The 19,772-nt window shown below is 44.7% G+C and overlaps 1 protein-coding gene across 10 annotated transcripts in view; it reads left to right on the forward strand.

Annotated features, from left to right (window-relative positions):
• The window catches only part of DMD (dystrophin), a 1,965,474-nt gene that overhangs the window by 1,919,072 nt on the left and 26,630 nt on the right, over positions 1–19,772 (forward strand). The gene's annotated exons all lie outside the window — the stretch shown is intronic.

Below are 19,772 nucleotides of genomic sequence, written 5' to 3' on the forward strand. Positions count from 1 at the left end.
TGTTTTCTCCGATAATCTGTTTAGCTCCATTTACAGATATTCTCTCTCCCCCCTCTCTCTCCCCCCTCCCCTCTCTCTGTTATCTGAAAGAAGAAAATGAATGCATTAGTATAATTAAGAGCTCATATTTTAGGTGGGAAAGGAATGAATGCTGACGGTGCTGTTTGATTGTTTGCATGCATTCCAGAGGCTTTGTTCTTCTATTTGAGAACGGAATTGAAGAACAAAGCAGGTCATTTAATTTTATGATTATATGATTTGTACATGTGTTTGGCCATGTTATCTCTCTCCAAGCTTTTTAAGAATGTAGGATCATAGGCTTGGTCATACTTGGGAACAGGTTAGTTCATCTGATTTCTCGTCATCAGATGCGGGTATCGTTTATGCTCCCGATCGTAGCGAATTAGTGAGACGATTCCAGTTGTCAGCCATCACCTGAAAAAGATGCTCTCGTAAATACAGTAGAAATCGTAGAAGAGAGTAAAGACGATTCGCAGGGACCGCGGAGAGGACAAAGATGTAAAACTCTGGGATGTTGTGTGGTGTGAGGAAAACGCGAACCGTTGGACTTTCACTTCTGTATTACATTTATGATATCACAGGTCCCTTGGTTAAGAGAGGCTTTTGCACGGATCACTTCTAATTCAGTGTGCCTTTAGACAAATGCCACCAGGCAAGTCTTTAAAGGAGCAGTAGCTGAAATTTGTGGGACTCGAGTACTTTCATCTCCTTTTTTTAGTCCAGGGCCCCAAGACTTCCTCATCCAGGAATGGGGTGTATCTGAGAACCGATGCCCTCAAGGAATGTGTCACCTCAAGATGAAAAAGCAAACTGCCATTCATCCGGTGCTTTCTGCCGCCCCACCCCTCTTTCCAGCTGTTGGTACCCTTGACCTACGGCCAGAGCTCCTTTGCTTGGTCACCTCTCCCTTAGGTCTCTTCCCCACCCTCCAATAACTCCTCCCTACTAACTCTAGTTGTAGATCTTTCCAGAACCAAGACCCATCATGGCATTCTTCCCTCATTGCATTTCTGCAATTAGAAGGAAACCCAGCTGCGCAGCTGGGCATTTAAAACCACCCACACTCTTCTCTTGACCCGCTATGACAGTTTCGTCTTCCTCTCCACCTGTGTTCTGGCCGCGCTGTTTTAGCTACTGTTTCTGAACGCATCCTGCTCTCATGCACTTCGTGGGCCCAGCTCAGGCTTGCTTCTCAGCTTAGCTGCTAACCCCCATTCCTCCACTGCCCTATCTGACCAAGGATAGGTCACCCGCCCATCCTCCTCCATGAGCTTCCTCAGAATAATTTTCCTCACACAGCCCTGTGCGAACCTTGCCTTCGGACTCTGTGTTTTGTCTGCATTCTCAGAACGCTGGTACTTTGGGCCTTTCTCATAGAACTCCCTGACAGTTTGCCTTTTCTATCCATTACTCCCGGTGGCTCCCTCTCACGCGACGGCGAATGCTTTTGGAGCGAGGACTGTGCGTGTCGTAATCCTCTCAATGTCCCCTATAGTACCTCGCACAGTGTGACTATTTAGTGCATATTCAGGAAACAGTTGGTAAACAGCTAAGTTAAGAATACAGCTAGGGTGTCACCCAAGTACCAGGAGGTAATTCTGGAAATTTTGTTGGTTTTAGTGGTAACGTTACCTTTGGCCTCATTTGTAAGACTGGTTAGCAGTGAAGACCGTGGGAGTTAAGACATTTCCCTCCGCTTTATTGAGGATCACTCTCAGTGTGCATTTATGTTACATCTAATTATTTTGTGGGGCAAAGTGAAATAGGAAAACAAGTTGGGATTGGCATTATAAATAGAATTCGGTGTTACCCGTTACCCAGGAGTAAACATATTTTTGTGCTATGTGATTGCCATCGTGTAACGTATCCTTGTGTCTCTTTGGTCAAGAGGTCTGTCCTGTCTGCTGTTAGCATACTTTCCCTCCGCACCATGACAGCCGGGCCACAGAGCGTGGGTGGAGTACTGATGACATCACATATATACATATATACACATATATATAAAATTTCATCATTTTCAGAGCACTGTAATGTATTTTGGGTCTTTTAATCTTCCCACAAACTCTAAAGAAGGTGGATGGGAAAATGCAGGTTCAGCCTTGGCCGGGTAGCTCAGCTGGTTAGAGCTTCGTTCTGATACATCAAGATTGCAGGTTCAATCCCCAGTCAGGGCACATACGAGAGACAACCAGTGAAAGCCTAAATAAGTGGCACAATGAAGCAGTGTCTCTGTCTCCCCCCTCCCTCTCTCTCTCTCTCTCTCTCTCTCTCTCTAAGATAATACATTTGTTTTATTTTAAATAAAATGCAGGTTCAGAGAGATTCAAATGGCTTGACCCAGATTTCACAATCAGCCACTGACAGACCCAAGTTGAAATCCAGATTTTCTGACTCAAAATAGCCAACTCTACCTTATACCAAAGAATAAAGTTATTCTCTGTAAATATCACTTACATAGAATTGTGCATTCTTTGTAAATACCACTTACATAAAATTGTGCATCGCTTTAAATCTCATTTACATAGAATCGTGGCATATTCTCTGGAACGTACCTTCATTTGAAGGGATATTTTAAAGGAATAGACATGATTAAACCAGTTCATCTACTTGTGGTACCAGTGGATACTTTCTCTGGAAGCTATCCAACACCATTCTCAAAAACGAGATGGTTTCTTCTCTAAGAGAAAGAAAAAAAACTTATGCCAAGCTGCTTAGAGCTCCAAAATGAAGAATCTGGTGTGGATGCAAGTCTTTCTGTAAGTTAGCTCGACCTTCAAGTAAAGGTCAGGATGAGATTTCTTCTTTCTCCTTGTACTTTGCCACATTTCCACTTCCTACCAAACCCCACAGAAATGTCTCTGTGGCGCTCCCCTTCTGAAAATAGCCTGTCCGGGCCTCCTTTGTCCTCTCCTATTTAATTACACTTCTGTCCAAAGAGCTGCAGAGCCGTAGCTTAGCCTTCATGGTCTTTGCATTCAGTGTTGCTGAAGGGGCCTTCAGCTCACCATTTCCTCCTCTCTCTTTCTCTCTCTCTCTCAGAGTCCCCAGGAGGCCATTAGATGCCCTCTCTCAGTGCCTGCCAAGATGGCTGTGTTTCCCAAGTCAAATTGGCTACATAGTTGGACAAATACAAGTAAACTTGTAGAGAAAATGGGAAAGGATATTTAAAATTGAGATTATCTGCCCTGACCAGTATGGCTCACTTGGTTGGGCATCATCCTGCAAACTGAAAGGTCACCAGTGTGATTCCCGGTCAGGTCAGGGCACGTGCCTGGGTTGCAGGCCAGGTCCCCAGTTGGGGTCGCGTAAGAAGCAACCACACATGGATGTTTCCCTCCCTCTCTCTCTCCCTCCCTTCCCTTCTCTCTAAAAATAAATAAATGCATAAAAACTTTTAAAAAATAAAACCAAGATTGCCCCATGTCCTTTGGACATGGGCTTACTACACGTATTTTTGTGTTCATTTATTCTGTAGCTACCACATCTTGAAATGCCTGTTGGCAAAGGAAAGAGGCTTGGAGATCCCCATTCCTGACTAGCTGTGTTACTGAATCCTGTTAATTATTCTTATTCGTGACACCTCCCCTCAATCCCCTTGGAGAACGGATAGTGGCTGATTTCAAAGTGTCTCAGGGGTGTCTTATCTTTGTCTTTAGAATTTCGTTTCTCCCAGTTTCGCACATACCATTCAATAAATATTTGTTGAATAAATTAACGAATACATGAATTGAAATGAAGCTGAATTTACTTTAATTATAGCACTCGTGCATGTACTTTTGACTAAAATTTTTTTTAAAACCTAATTTCATAGAGAAAAGCCTTTCAAAAGCTCTTCTTCTGCTTCCTTTTCAAAATACTTCCTTTTTCCAAAACTCGCCGATTTGCGCCAAGCATTGCTTTGTCATAAATTTAGAATGTTTAAAATTCATCTTTCAAATTCTGGGCCCTGTATGTCTCCCCGACTGGCATTCTCTCATTCTTGCTTTTTGCCACAAAAATAAGGTGAAGCCTCTGAGCACAGCTACATCTGGCTCGGAATTTTCTCAATAGTGTCTGTCATGAATTAGGGGACCTAGTGCCTTATACAGCCCTTAGCGTTTCACTTCTGCATAATGTATTCATCTCATACCACAGATAATTCAGAGTCGCCTTTATTCGGTCAAGACCATTTGGATGTTGAGAATCTGCTCCATTGTCTGTCCTTTAACATTGCAAACTCAAAGTTTGCTCTTTTTCCCCTGCATATATTAAAGCCTGCAATCTCGGGCCCTAAATCTGCAATGTCCAATTCTGATGTATTCTTCTCTGCGCTGTCTAAATGAAACAAGACTCGCTCTGAAATGCTAGGTGTGACCCTAGCAATGAAAAGGTCGCCTTTATGGCAGGCACACGTGGATTGTCACTCTGCTGCCTGCACAGCACATTGATTAGAGTGTTCCCAAGTGTAAAGGGAGGGTAGCCTAATTCGCTGTGAAGTCTAAAGTTAATTAAAGTTGTTAGTAGATGTTACATGACAACAGGCAATTCTGTGCATTTGTAGTACCTTGCTCAGTACCTTTCATGCGTCTTTTTTGTTGGATGACCAGATGTTTTACAGCCTAAATTTCAGTTTTCTCTTGCTCCCTTCATTCCTCCAAAAATTATGCAACATAGTTCTTTTCTATATTTTTATTTTTAGAGAGAAGGGAGGGAGAGAGGGAGAGAAACATCATTGTGTGGTTGTCTCTCGCACGCCCCCTACTGGGGACCTGGCCCGCAACCCAGGCACGTGCCTTGACTGGGAATGAACCAGCGACCCTTCGGTTTGCAGGCCGGCGCTCAAATCCACTGACCCACACCAGCCAGGCCCGATTACACACATTATTAATGTTATAGTCAAAGAAATTGTGGATCCATTGCTTATACCACTGAATTACATTAGCTGGAAATCATGATCTTTGCTTTACTTTGTCAGTGATGCCATGACTTTGGGCCCGGGACTAGCAGTTCTCAGTCTTCACAGATTCGGGGTGTTCTTCTCCTGCGTTCCTTTGTGTGAGTCTCCAGGGATGATGAGAACATAGCCAAGAGGAAGGGGCGCTGCAGGGGGTCAGGAGTGGGCCTCCCAAGCAGAGGAAGGAGCAGGTGAGGAACAGCAGAGAATGTTTGGGAGACCGCACACAGATGTGTTACTTTTGCAGCAATGCAGTGAAAGGTGGGGAGATGAGGCTGGCCAGATCAGGGCGCGTGGTGCCATGCTGAGGAGTCGGAGCCTCCTCACCGAGCACAGGGAGCCACTCGAGGGTGGCGGCCAGGAGCGATGCGCTCGGTGTTCGCTGACCTATATCACTCAGGCAGCCGTGAGGAGGGTGGCTTTGAGAAGCGGTACCGCAGGCAGAAGGAAATCTGAGTGGGAGGTAGCATGCACACCCAGGCAAGCGATGATTGGGGTGTGAAGTAAAGTAATAGAAATGGGGAAGACAGGCTGAATTTAGGAGCTATTTTGGGGGAGGGGCAGAGCGGTCTGGTTTGGTGGCCGGCTGGGCCGGGGGAGAGGAGAAATGAGTCACAGTTCTGGTGGGCACGTGGCAGGATGATGGCCGGTCACAGCTGGGACTGACAGTTCAGGATGAGTAGCAGCAGGGCCCTCCTATATTGACCTCTATATTTACATGGGTATAAATGTACAGTATTTGTACCGGTCCTTCACGGGTCAGGTAGCTGGAAGATGGTGAATGGGGTATGGAAGAGGTTGAGCTTCAGGTGCTGGCGACCTACTCACGTGTAGATGTGTGACGGTGACAGATGGGACTTGGAAGCTTGCAGGAGTGGTGTGGGCCAGAGATGTTAGCTCTGCGAGTCACCAGCTCACAAACGGTCGTGGAAACCGGTTCAGTGGATTTACCTGGCCAGGGATTATGTGGCAGAAGGACCCTGGGCTTGGCAGAACTCTGGAACATGTGAACATTAAAATGTCTATTTCATTACTTTTATTCTTTAATAGGTAATAACATCTCTTAAAGCGTTTAAAAATACATGTAGAGCACTGGCTGGTGTGGCTCAGTGAATCGAGCACTGGCCTGCAAACCAAGGGGTTGTTGGTTCGATTCCCAGTCAGGGCACAAGTCTGGGTTGCAGGCCAGGTCCCCAGTAGGGGGCGCCTGAGAGGCAACCACACATTGATGGTTCTCTCCCTTTCCCTCTTTCTAAAAATAAAGAAATAAAATCTTTAAAAAATAATTATTTTTTAAAGGCATGTAGGGAAAAGTGAACCTTTCTCCAGCTTTTTGCCCTGGCTGTTCTGTTCCCAGTTCTGCAGGCTGCCCCCCTATTGGTTTCTTGTGTACCCTTTCAGAGATATTCTCTACATGTGCACATCTTTGCTAATTTATTTGTGGTGGTTGGGATTCTTTCACGCAATACTGCGTAGTGTTTGCTCCGGGCTTCTCTTCTTCTTCAAGGATCCCTCGTTACTTTTCTATGCTGGAGGAAGCTGCCAGAGTAGGGGAGGAGAGCTGGGGAATGATGGGAGCACTTTCCCAGAGGTGGTGAGGGGGAGGGGGGTTAAGGGCACGAGAGAAGGCGTGGTGGCCGTGATGGGAGAAGGGCCACCTCTGAGGACAGTGTGATGGGTGAGGATGTTAGGGTAGGGAACGGAACTGGGGAGGATAAGGGAGTGGACATGAAATGTCCAGTAGATGTCATTGGTGATCAATAGTGACTGATTCCCACGGGTCGTCCATACACTTTGTCTTTAAGTTGGACGGGTGGGGAAAGGGTGGTGTCCGAGAAAATGTAATGAAAGTAGGCCTTCCTGGCACTTGACAACGTGAGCCCCCAAAACAAAGGGCTGCAGAGCCTGTTTAGATAAGGAGGCTCGTTTCCCACATTAATCAGACAGCTGAGATCTTTTACGGCAATAGAAGCTATCAGAAGAAGAGAAGCCCTAGGGGATACACATTGCATTTAATAAGCTGTATAAGGGTCACCCGCTCAGCGCCACTTGGGAATGGGGGACAGGTACACAGCCTGCGGTCACCATGACTCAAAGGCTCAGTGTCCAACTAACCAGCCCAGTAACTCAATTTCCTTCACTTCACCCAGAGTTTATCAATGCCCGAGGGGACTGATTTTATGCTACACAATTCATGGAAATAAGTGGGTAACTGAGAATGACAATTTTATTTCTCCCTTTATCTTAATTCTCTCTCTCTTAAACTGTCTTCTTATACTAAATATACCAATGTTGCCTGAAATCTTTTTAGGGAATGGCATGGGGTTTAAGAATAAATACTAAGTCTATTAAAATGGGAAAGAGTATCTGTTCAGAGACTGGAGTTGGTACTCCATCCCAGGGTCCTGTATCTTAGCATCAGAAATCTTAGAAATAAGAATAAAGATCAGATTGTTGTCCGGTGAGCCTAGAATCTTGGCACAGGAAGTTGTGGACAGTCGTGAGGACCGTTGCAAGCACCCCTCTGGTGAGCGGAATGTTCCTGACTTGCAGGTACAGCTGCGGCCCCCCTAGGACGGGATGGATAAAAGCTGAAGTTCTTACAGTCCCGCTTCCCTTCACAGTCCAGATCCCCCATGAAGGCCTTGTCCTCCTCAGCCTTGCATTCACTTCCTGCTGCAGAATTGATTGTGGCCTGCACTTCTTTAGTCGCTTTCCAGGCCTAAGGATATAATTCCATTCAATTCAGCAGCTAGTTAGTGAGTGTTTAGTGTGGTTTTCAAGCTGCCAGGACTACACAACTGAATAAGCCTTGGTTCTTACTCTCCCAGAGCCCCAAATGTCATAAAAGGCACCAAAATATAAACATGTCATTATAACCCGGTGTTACAAGTGCTCTGGGGCACAGAAGTCAGTGATGAACCGTCTCAGAGACTGGAGAGACCGCCACAAAGACAACTGATGGTGAAGACTGAATAGGAGTTTTTCGGGGCTGGGGCTGGGGGGTGGGTTGGAGAACTAGCTTCCCCTACCAGCGGGGCAGGGAGGAATGTGTAGCCAGAGCAGAGAGTGAGATGAGCGTAATCAATCGTAGGTGGGGGCCACTATTTAAAGGACTTTGCATGTTATACTAAGGAATTTGCATTTTGTCTGATAAGCAATTGAACAGTGGAGTTTTTTTTGAGGAGGGGAAGAGTGAGAAGAGAATCATAGGCAGGGCGCTGAGGCCATGGCGATTGGGAGGAGGACAGTGAAACAAGGAGTTGAGATGGTCAGATTCTGGACTACGGCTGTCTCGGGTAAGGGAGGGAGGTGGGAGAAATCGGAGGGTCACACTACGAGGATGAGGCCAGGGGAGAAAGGCCGCAGGGGAGTCAGATGATAGGACATTTTTAAATTGGGGAGCTGGGAAATGATCATGAAAACACAAAACACAACAGAGTGCGCACGGGAAAAGCTGCCCATTTGCAAAGGTCAGTGAATGGAGAAAAAGACCTCTGTATGGGGCGTACAGTGGTGTGTAGGCCGAAAGATGGTCAAGTGGAAACTTCCTATATTGATTTTATGTATTCACTTTCCAAAAAGTGTTTGAGGGGGGAAAAAAAGAGCAATAAGATTCCCACACTGTTAATAGTAAATCCGTAAAGCTAGTAGGGATTAGCATGGTTGCTATAACTGAGCTTCAGATTTGGTCCGCTCTGCCCTGCAGCCAGGGCATAAGAGGAAACACGATGATTTGTCTATTGAATGTTGCATGAGAGGCGCATGCCGCTTTCTCAGAAAAGACCGTGTCTTTCCTGGCTCTAAATAACAACAGAAACAAATAGCTGTCATCTGAGTGCTTGCTATAGATGGGAACAGTCGTGAGTACGTGTGAGAGCCTCTTTAATTCTTACAGCGACCCTATGAAGGAGAGGCTGTTTCCGGAATAAAGACTCCGGGTCACTGAGTGTGCAGGGCACGTCACGCAGCTCCCGAGGAGTGGGGGCTGGAGTCAAACGCAGGCAGTCCGGGACTCTTAATCGGTGTTACACTTGATCTGATTGTCGGCTAGTGTCCGCCTTGGTATTTTTATAGCAAAGAACAAAGGACATTGTATGTGGCTGCTTCTAGTGGCCTTTGATAATTGTGGAAAGCTTATCATTAAAGACCAAAGAAACGATTACAGTTCTCCAAGAATAAAGGTCACTGGTGCCCAAAATGTGTGCTGCAGAATACTGAGAGATGCCTCCAGGAAAGGATTCCAAGATAGGCCTTAGGAACCCTTGTATCGGAAATCCGTGAGTAATTGAGCGCTGAGTCTAAAAGTAAAGAAACGTGATCAGCTTTCTGTAGTCCGGTGTTGCTTCTACATATTTGACCAATTATAATGTTCTGTGGAATGCACTTTGGTAAGAAATCGAATGAAGGAAATAAACAAAATAGAAACAGACTCAGAGGCAGAGAAGAGACAGTGAAGAAGAGAAGAGAAGGTGAGAAAGGTGAAGGGATTAAGAAAAATTAAAAAAACTCATAGACGCAACAGTATGGTGACCACAAGAGGGAAAGCAAGGTGGAGGAGGTAGAAGCAGGTACAGGGGGGCTACATGGTGATGGGAGGAGACCTGACTTGGGTGGTGAACACACAGTACAATATACAGCTGATGTACTGTAGAATTGGACACCTGAAACCTATATAATTTTATTAACCAGTGTCACCCCAATAAATGCTCTAAAGAGAAATTGAAGTTCGTACTAAACTTTGAAAGCCAGGCCAGGAGACAGCACAGTTGGGTGTTAAGAAGCCTAGCCATTGTCCTTCTGGGGACACCAGAGGAAGTCGCTCTGACAGGGGTCTTTGCAGATGAAGCCTGGCTTTTTCTCACGAAAGTAATTTTTGATATACTCTAATGGTAGAGCCCTATAAAGACCAGGATGATTCATTCCTGAAAATCCAGAGGTAGCCAATAAATCATCTCCCGTGAACATAGAAAATTCTTTGTACTCTTTTTATGGAATATCTCACCGAATAACCTGGCTTTCCAAAGTACCAGCAGAAGTTTCCGTCCATAACTTAACAAAATTAACTTGCAATGTGGTGTTCTTAATTGCTGTTAACTGAATTTGGAAGGATGTCTACCAAAGACGGCAACTTTGGCCTCTGTGACAATTACTGTTGAATCTCTTTTCGTAGTTAGATGCAAAGGCCAGTCGTCACTTGAGGCCACCCCTGCATTGTGATAGGAAAGTGTATTGCCGACACCCAGGAAGGTCTCTCTCCCCCTTTATACCGGATACAGCGTTTCTGTTACATAGTTCATCTCAACAGAAGATTATGGTACGAATTCAAAAGATGTACAGCTAGTATATGGTCCTGTGTAATGCTGCTTGGGTAAGCTGATGCCTTTTCTGGCACTGAAGTATTAAAGAGGATAAATAATACATTAACCTTGTGTGGCTTGGTGCTTAGCAAGTTCCAATTCACAGAGCCCATGACTAATGGAAACATCCAAGAGACTGTTGAAAAGACAGGTGAGGAGTTTAAAAGGGAAGCCTGTCTGGATTGAGGAGTAATGGTTGTGGGGCGGGGCGGGGAAGCTTAGGAGGAGGACAGAGTCCTCCTAAGAAGAGACTCTATGTCCAGTATATGGAAGGAAGACCAAGAACCTCCCTTGAGTGTGTACTTGAGTACAATCGATCACGCCGTTAGAAATGGTTTCCTGGTTGTGCAGATGTTTAAACTCATCCTTTTTAAAAAAAAAAACTATCTTAATAATTAAAGTTGACCTTTTTCTGTATCTCCAAATTCTGGGTCCTCACTCTGTCTGCAAATGACAGGTCATAAGTAAATCCCTGATTCTTTTCCTCGGATTTTGTAGTATTATTTCAAAGGTAGAAAGAGCCTGTAGTTTTAGCTTTAGCAGTGAGAGCGGTCCCCAGTCCTTTTACATTCATGTGAAGTTCGTCGCTGTGGCTAAACTGAACAATATCCCACACACTAGCGGGGGAGCTCTTCAAGGGCAGGGGACAGTATGTCACACAGCTTCATCTCTGTCGTGCTGGGTATTGAAATATGGGTTGATGAAATGAATGTTTGAATACACGTTGGAGTTTTCCTCCTGACGGATCTTTTGGCTGAGTTTCAGGGCTTGTCTTTATTTCTCTTGTTTCTTCTGTAGTCGTTCATCCCCCACATCCCTTACTACACCTGTTTAGGGTGCGTGTCATTTTCTATTCCACTGAAACCATCTAAGTTGCTTAGGTTACCCCAGACTTGAGCATTTGGGGCCTTACTTTTAGGCTCTTTTTAAAATTCATCCTCCGAAAATACTGAAAAGTGCTTGCACAGATAAGTCTGCTAGCATGTACGGGCCAGTTTTCTTTTATGTACATGGGTTAAACTTGGCTCCTCCACAGTAGGAAAGAGCATTGGGAAATTATTGTCTTCGCTGGGGAAATCACCGTTCGTGCTATGAAACATAGGTTAAGTTCTGGATTCAAAATCCTTTTTCCAGAAACATATTCATTAACCCACACATCAGTCCCTTCATTTTTGTTTAGTTGTAATTTCTTGATGTTTTCCATTATAGTGGACATGCGATATCTTAGTCTCAGGTGTACAGCAGCGATTGGGCATCAGTGTAGCTCAGTGAGTGCTGCGACAGGCCTAGTCACTGGGTCACCATGCGTAGCTATTGCGATATTGGTCACATTCCTCCTCGTACATTACATCCCGTGACTTACTGCCTAACTGGTAGTTTGCACCTTTTTCAACCCTCCCTCCCCCTCCCGCTTTCCGTCTGGCAACCGTCAGTTTGTTCTCTGTTTTATTTTGAGTTTGTTTCTGTTTTATCTGTTCATTTGTTTTCTCCTGTAGATTCCACATATAAGTGGAAGAATAAGGTATTTGTCTTTCTCTGTCTCACTTGTCTCACTTAGCATAATCCCTCTAGAGCATCCATGTTGTTGCAAATGGCAAGATTTCATTGTTTTTTATTGCTGAGTAATATTCTATGACATATATATATATCTCACATCATCTTTAGTCACTCATCTATTGAGGGACACCTAGATTGCTTACATATCTTGGCTACTGTAAATGCTGCGGTGAACATAGGGGTGCATATATCTTTTCAAATTAGTGTTTTTTTAATTTTAGATTAATATCTAGAAAAGTGGGGTTGCTGAGTCATGTTAGTTTTTAATTTTTTTTAAGATTTTATTTATTTACTTTTAGAGAGAGGGGAAGGGAAGGAGACAGAGAGAGAGAGAGAAACATCAGTGTGTAAGAATGAAACAGTTGCCTCTCACACACCCCCCAAACCGGGACCTGGCCCACAATACAGGCATGTGCCCTGACCAGGAATCGAACTAGCAACCTCTCAGTTTGCAGGCTCGTGCTCAATCCACTCAGCCACACCTGCCAGGGCTATTTTAAATTTTTTGAGGTATCTCCATACTGCTTTCCACAGTGGCTGCACCATTCTGCATTACCACCAACAGCGCACTAGGGTTCCCTTTCTCCACATCCTCGCCAGCACTTTCTGTTCGTTGATTTATTGATGATGGCCATTCTGACAGGTGTGAGGTGCTATCTCATGGTGGTTTTCATTTGTGTTCCTCTGAGGGTTATTGACATTGTGTATCATCTTTTCATACGTCTGTTGGCCATCTGTATGTCCTCTTTGGAGAAGTGTCTGTTTAGGTCCCCTGCCATGTTTTAATAGGATTGTTTGGTGGGTTGTTTTGTTTTGTTTTTATGTTGAGTTACATGAGTTCTTTATCTATGAGGGATATTAACCCCTTGTCAGATGTATCATTTACAAATGTGTTCTTCCATTTGGTAGGTTGCCTTTTCATTTTGATGGTTTCCTTCATGGTGCAAAAGCTTGTAGGTTGACGTAGCCCCATTCATTTTTGCTTTTGTTGCCTTTGCCCTAAAAGACAGATTCCAAAAAAATATTGCTAAGACCTCTGTCAAAGACTTTACTACCGCAGGGAGTCTGGTGTGTAACGGCCAGCCCCACTGCACTGGAGCCACTTTGGTGGGGCCAAGGCCACCTCTCCGTGTGTCGTTGTGGAGCTGCTTGGGCGGGGATCTGGTTCGGGCCTACGCTGGCAGCTGCTTGCACAGGGTTTCGGGCCCTGCAGTGGGAGCTACGATGTGAGCTGGGGCTGGCTGCCACTTAATGCCAGGCTTAGGGCCATTTGGTAGGAGCTACAGTGCGAGCTGAGGCCAGCAGTGGCCCATGCTGAGCTTGGGGGCGCTTGGAATAGGCTTCCATGTGTGTGGGAGGTGTGGGAGGTGTGAAGCCTTTCAGGGTGAGCAGGTTGGGTGGGCCAAGTGGTGTCAGCCAGGTTAATGGAGAGTGACAGACCCGGTAACCCCCTGAGCCGGGCCAGCTGGGTGGAAGGAGAGCACAACAAAAGAAACAAAGGAACAGGCGTGCTCGCCTGTGTTTTTCTCCCCAGAGAGGGTCCCCACTGATCCCTGTCCCTCCAGCCCTCACCCTGAAGTTAGTCAATTCAATTCCTCCCCATGTGACCCAGGCACTTCTCGACCTGCTGCATCCGTGCTGGAACGCGGAGCGAGTGAGTTTGTGCTTGAGCCCTGTAGCAGCAGCATCTCGGTCCCCTGCAGCTCTTCCTCTTTCTCGGATGTAATCCCTGGTGGTTTTCAAAGGCACATTTCATGTGAGACTCCTCTTTTTGGCTTTGGCTCACTCCTCAGGGGGATCCTCCATGGCTGAGACGTCGCTCCTGTTTGTGACTTACCACTCTGTGGGTGGGGGACCTGCCCGGACTGTGTCCCTGCCCCTCCTCCCATCTGAACACAGCTTCTTTATCACCTCAGTTTTAGGATTGTGTTCAGCTGGCCTTCGGGTGGTTCTCAGTGGTGGTTGCTCTAAGTTTAACTGTAAAAGTTGGATGTGTCTGTGGGAGAAGGCGAGTTCAGGATCTGCCTGCTCCACCATATTGACCTTGCCCTTAGAACTTGTTTTTAATTTAGTTTAGGAGCTTTCTTGATAATTTAGTTTAGGAGCTTTCTTGAGATACAATTTACATACCATACAGTTGACCCATTTACAGTGTCTAATTCACTGGTTATTAGGGTCTGCACTGAGTCACGCAATATTATCACAGAATGAATTTTAGAACACTTTCCTCACCCCAGAAAGAAACCCTGTACTCATTTTCAGTCACTCCCCATTTGTCCCAAACAACCCTGCCCCAGCATTAGACAATCACCGATATGCTTTCTGTTGCTATGGATTTGCTTACTCTGGACATGCCGTGGAAATGAATAATATAGTATGCGGTCTTCTGGAACTGGCTTCTTTCATAGTGTTTTAAAGAACATCTCTGCGGGAGCGTGTATTAGTACTTCATTCTTTTTATTCCCGAATGTTATTCCATCACGTGGCTAGACCGCATTTTCTTAATCCATTCAGCAGTTGGTGGCCATTTAGGTTGTTTCCGCTTACTGGCTATTATGCATAATGCTGCCGTGAACGCTCGTGTGCAAGTACGGAGACTTATTGTAAAGGAATGATTCTGTCGTTTTTGTCACTGTACTAGACGAGGCCGCAGGATCAGCTATGGCAAGCACGTACATCGGTGTGTGCCAGGAAGTGAAAAATAGGCCAGCGAGATGAATCTACCGGGAGAATGAAGGCCAAGTCCAACTACTCATGAGGGACGCAAAGCTTGGACACACAAAGCTTATGGAATTATGATTTCCCAGAGACGGTTTTAGCTTTCTGCTGACCACAGACAGTGGAAGTTTGATACTTACTGTATTTGTCTGAAAACTGAAACACACTTTACCCAATGGTGCTATTCCTTGGGACTGGACGTCCTCATTTTTAAAACCTGTCCAATCCCAGTGTGCTTTGGAATGGTGAAGGCTAGCGACTGTCATTTTTGTCTTGGGTTTTCTTTGTTGGCCTTATTTCCAGGTATAACAGGATTTTTAATGAATTCTTCTCTTCCTGTGTTGAGCTTCCGATGAATACATTGAGTCTATAGACAATGATGTGATAGTCCCCGGTCAGGAATTTGTGCAAAATATCTCAATCAGTGAAGATAAAGAAACTAAAGCTAATGGATATTATCAGATTCTGTCTCTGGAAATTCACTCAAGATAATAGATTGACGTGTCATAGGCATATCCCCAAAGTAGAGTACACCTCGATACGCTAACCCTGTGGACTTGGTCCGACTATTTTATTACGGCAGTCATCCCCACACCTCGTCTGTCGGTTTTGCGTGCCCGGCGGATTCTGTCAAATCTGAGGAACTCTCACCCTAGCAGTCATAAGTCAGTGATTTCATTTTGCACAGAGGGTGGGAAATACTGTGATTTCCAAATTCAAGGGTATCTCTTTTAATGGCTAGAGGTCTATAACTCACATATATACAGAGAGCGAATATTGAATGGAATCCCTTTCTGAGCACTCTATATGTATATTTTCTGCCAAGCTCAGTAGATAGCTTTTATTTAAGTGCTTTCTTTTTATATATAGATATTTATTTTTAGAGAGAGGGAGAGAAACAGCCATGTGTGGTTGCTTCTCGCTCGCCACCTACTGGGGACCTGGCCCACAACCCAGGCATGTGCCCTGTCTAGGAATTGAACAGGCAACCCTTTGGTTCACAGGCCGACGCTCAGTCCACTGAGCCATATGAGCCAGAGCTAAGTGCTTTCTTTTAACAGGAAATTTTCAGCACACTTGAGTTTCCAAATCCAAAAAGTTCAGAACATATAAAGAGGTAACAACAACAATAATAATAATAACCAACATTTATGGAATACGTAGACGGGGCTGCGGATGACTCTAAGAAAGCTGTACCTATGGCGTACAAACCACACTGGCTCATGAATCCTCCAGTGGGGTGAGAGCACTTCAGTGCGTTTCCCCGGCCTCAGAGGGTGGCAGAGCCTGACTGTGAATGAGGGTCTCCCTGGGTGCAATACCATGGTCTGCAACCCTCTTCCAAGTCCCTCCGCAGCCAGGGGTGGTACAAGGCATGCAAAATTATCTTCTTTTTCCTTTCATCCTTCAACGTCTCTTAAAATGCAGATATCACTGGAAGAAATGGCACATTATTTTACAATCCCAGTAAGGTTTTAAAAGACTACTCTGTAACACCTTTATACTGAGCAAATTTCAGTAGGAAAGGGTTTGGAATTAGCAGCCCTGAATGCAGGCAAGGGGGACAGTGTTGAGAAAACGATTGGAAGTGAGAGCCTGGGGAAGCCCTAACAAGTTTACGCTTTTGCTAAAGGTGGCCCTGAAATACGTGACTGTGGCTTTCGCCCAGTGAGCCTCTCCTAAGTAACACTGGTAATGCCGAGGCGCATTCGTGCCTTGTCCCAAATAGTTGAAGGGTATTTTTAACTTGGCGTTTGATTCCATTTCACAGGGTAGCTTAAATATTTGTATTACAATCAAAAAGGCTCTGTGCCATTCCCAGTTTTTAAACTACATTGTGCTTGCAAAATTTGTCTTTATCCTTTTCATTTTAGACATTGCTAATTTGCTAGACTTACAGTTGCTGTGATAATGCTCTGTGATTTCCTACATTTGCCTGCGTCCAGATTGGTGGCTATGATTTAGCTGCCTTTAATGTTGCATGAGGGTGAAACTGGAGAATAGTTGTTCCCACTTTATGAAGTAGACGCTGTGGCTGCCTGTGCTTTGGTGCACACCGTAACAGTAATGCTGTTTAAAAGGCATTCATCGGTGGAAAGTGACCTTGGGTTCTTGACTTCAAAATACCATTATGTAACTGTATAATTACACATAGTAGGAAAGTTGCATTTAAGCAGTAGACAACATACTTTGAAAACACTTGGCCTCTGTAAATTAATAGGAATTACACCAAGGTTGTTCTAACTCTTTATCATAATTAACATGTAGCTCGTAGGGATTGCTGGGGTGGGGGGTGCCAAGAGAGTTCATGTTTTCAGCAGGTGGAGGTCAGGGCAATTTGATTCATCTCTTTTATCCAGTTCTTGGTTAGGAAAATTTCTAGTTGGGTAGAATTTTTTTTTAATGTAATTTTGCATCTGGCTCTGGCTGGTGTGACTCAGTGGAGTGAGTACAGGCCTGCGAAGCAAAGGGTTGCAAGTTCAATTCCCAGTCTAGGGCACATGCCTGGGTTGCGGGCCAGGTCGCACTAGAGGCAACCACACATGGATGTTTCTGTCCCTCTCTCTCTCCCTCCCTTCCCCTCTCTCTAAAAGTAAAGAAATCAAATCTTTAATTTTGTGTCTGGACAACCACGTTTATACAGTTGATGGCACAAACTTTTAATCAGATACATCAACGGAGGTGGAGAATGGAGGGCTTTTTTTAAGCTCTGTGGAGAATAAGAAATTAATAATGGATGGGAGCCTTTTTTTTTTTTAGGATGACTAGCTGCAGGAAGAAATTGTGACAGAGCCATGTGCAGTGAATTTGAATTAGTGTTCTTTAGGGAGCTACCAGAGAAATGTAATTTACAACATCATCAAGAACGTAAATAGATTCTCTTGTGGAGCTGTGGTCTGATCGCTGACATACATTCATCTGTGTTGAAATGACTCCATTTACATTCTAATAATTAGAGAATCAGTTGGGGTGAGATGTACGTGTAGCACTCAGGAAAAGCAAAATATATATTGGTAACAACATAAATTGATAGCCAGCTAATAAGATGAGTAAAATGTGGGCTTGTGGTCAGGCTTGCAAACAACTCACTTTGGAACAGCAGTAAGTAGCTCATTGATCTTTTATGGGCATGCTCTGCCGTGCTTTATAAATACTGCATCCAAGACAGCCTAGCATTAGGATATACTGTTAAAGGCATTGGCATACGTGTTTGAAATACAAGCAAATGACTTAATTTATGAGGGTTAAATGACAATTTTCCAGCCCCTAACAAAAATAGGCCCTGTCACGACGCTGGCAACCATGACCACATTTATTAAGCAACAGTTAGTGAAGTTTTCTCTCATTCAACCCCTTGAACAGCAGTTGTTCTTGATAATCTTTGTAAACGTTCATAAATACCTTTAAAAGAGATTTTAGACTCAAGTCAGAGAACTTTGTATTTTGCTTGGTTTCTAGCCAAGATACCTCTTTTGAGCTATTTCTGACTTTTCAGACTTCTGGCATGACAGCTTCAGGAGGAAAAACTAGTCCCTCAAAATCAAGTTTGTTACCGAGTCTAGTAGGAGGTTTAGGTATGTCACATTTGTTTAAGAGAAAGGTACTTGTTTGGCTCATTTAACCCTGTCCTGGTGAATTTAGCTTTGAATGGATACTGAGGGACCACTGATCACACACTTACGAAATCAACATGTCCTGGTGGGCTTCAGATTAAGATCACGTTAGCTCTTGGCATCTTCGTTGGCTCCTACCAGTTATCCAGTGGTGGATAATACAGGGAGTGAAACAGACATGAAAGAGACGTAGCTTGGCTTTAAATGAAGATGAGTATCTCTGTGGACCAGAAATTGGGTGGGGGGAGGGGGCGATGCAGGGCACAGTGAGCAGTGTGGGCTTTTACCCCCTGACAAGGTGGGGGCCCAGAGCCAGGCATTTGAAACCAGGGCCCCACCAAAACACACCTGGAGAGACACCTGCAGAGGCATGTTTACACTTGAAAGGAAACTGAAAAAAAGAACCATTTGGACTGCTGCAGGGCACTCCAGCTCATAGGCAGCCAGGGACCTACTGTGTAGAGCCTGGGGAAGAGGTGAGGAGTGCGGTGTGGAAGGAGAGCGTCAGAGCCTTAATACCAGGACGTGAACCATGCTCCCTGGTGATGAAACTCACAGTAAGTGCGCACATATCGTTCGGTGTGGCTGCTGCAGATGACCAGCGTAGGATCTAGTCTTACAGGCTGGAGGCCTCTGAGTGGCCGGTGGTAAGCACCACAGAACCACTTGATGGAGAGGTGGGTTCAGCAGGAGAGAAAAACACACACTCCATCCCTTTCAAAACATGGCTCAAACCAACATCCAAAACACATTAAGAGGTGAGAGTCGCTCCACCCTGACCATCAAAGGATGGAAGCCTAGATGAGGGCGAAATGATAAAACGGCGCAACAAGGATTGCACATAAGTATATTAAGGATGTTTGAAGGCGTAAATAAGGAAACACCATTTATTCAAAAATAACAAGAAACTAAGAAACAGAAATAGATGGAGAACAGATGGATCTGAAAAAGACATCTTTGGAAATAAAAACTATTATCACTGAGGTTACGAAACTCAGTAGACAGGATACATGCTAGAGCGGACCCAGTCACAGAAGGTAAGGGAACTGCAAGACGCCCCTGACACCTTTCTGATCCTTTCCTAAGCGGAAAAGATAAGAAATATAAATGAGCAGTTACAGCTGGAAATTGACCACAAGGCTCTAAAATATACCTAATAGAAATTTCAGAAGAAGAGAATGGAGGAAATGGCAGAGAAGCAATGTTTGAAGCTATAATAGCTGAAAATCTTCCAGAACTGAAGAAGGATGTGAGTTTTTAAGGAAATGGTCTCCCGAGAGAAATTTCAAACATCTGGGAAGGCAAGAAACCTCTACTTAGTAGCAATTGGTATTCTTTACAGCTCAGCTTTGGGAAGCCCTGGCTGATTCAAATGACCTTTTCTGCTTTTCACTGGAAAACATAAAAACAGAAATGTGACGTGTTGTATATACTAAACCATGTCTTCTGAGCAAAGGCGCTTAGAAATAACTCATTAAAGGACAAATCCGTAGACAAGTAGACCCGGAGGACCGAGACAGCAAGGAAGACTTCTCCAGAAAATGTCAGTACCTTTGTGAAAAGTAGATG

Source organism: Desmodus rotundus, chromosome X (genome assembly GCF_022682495.2).
Source record: "Desmodus rotundus isolate HL8 chromosome X, HLdesRot8A.1, whole genome shotgun sequence".
Classification (NCBI taxonomy): domain Eukaryota; kingdom Metazoa; phylum Chordata; class Mammalia; order Chiroptera; family Phyllostomidae; genus Desmodus; species Desmodus rotundus.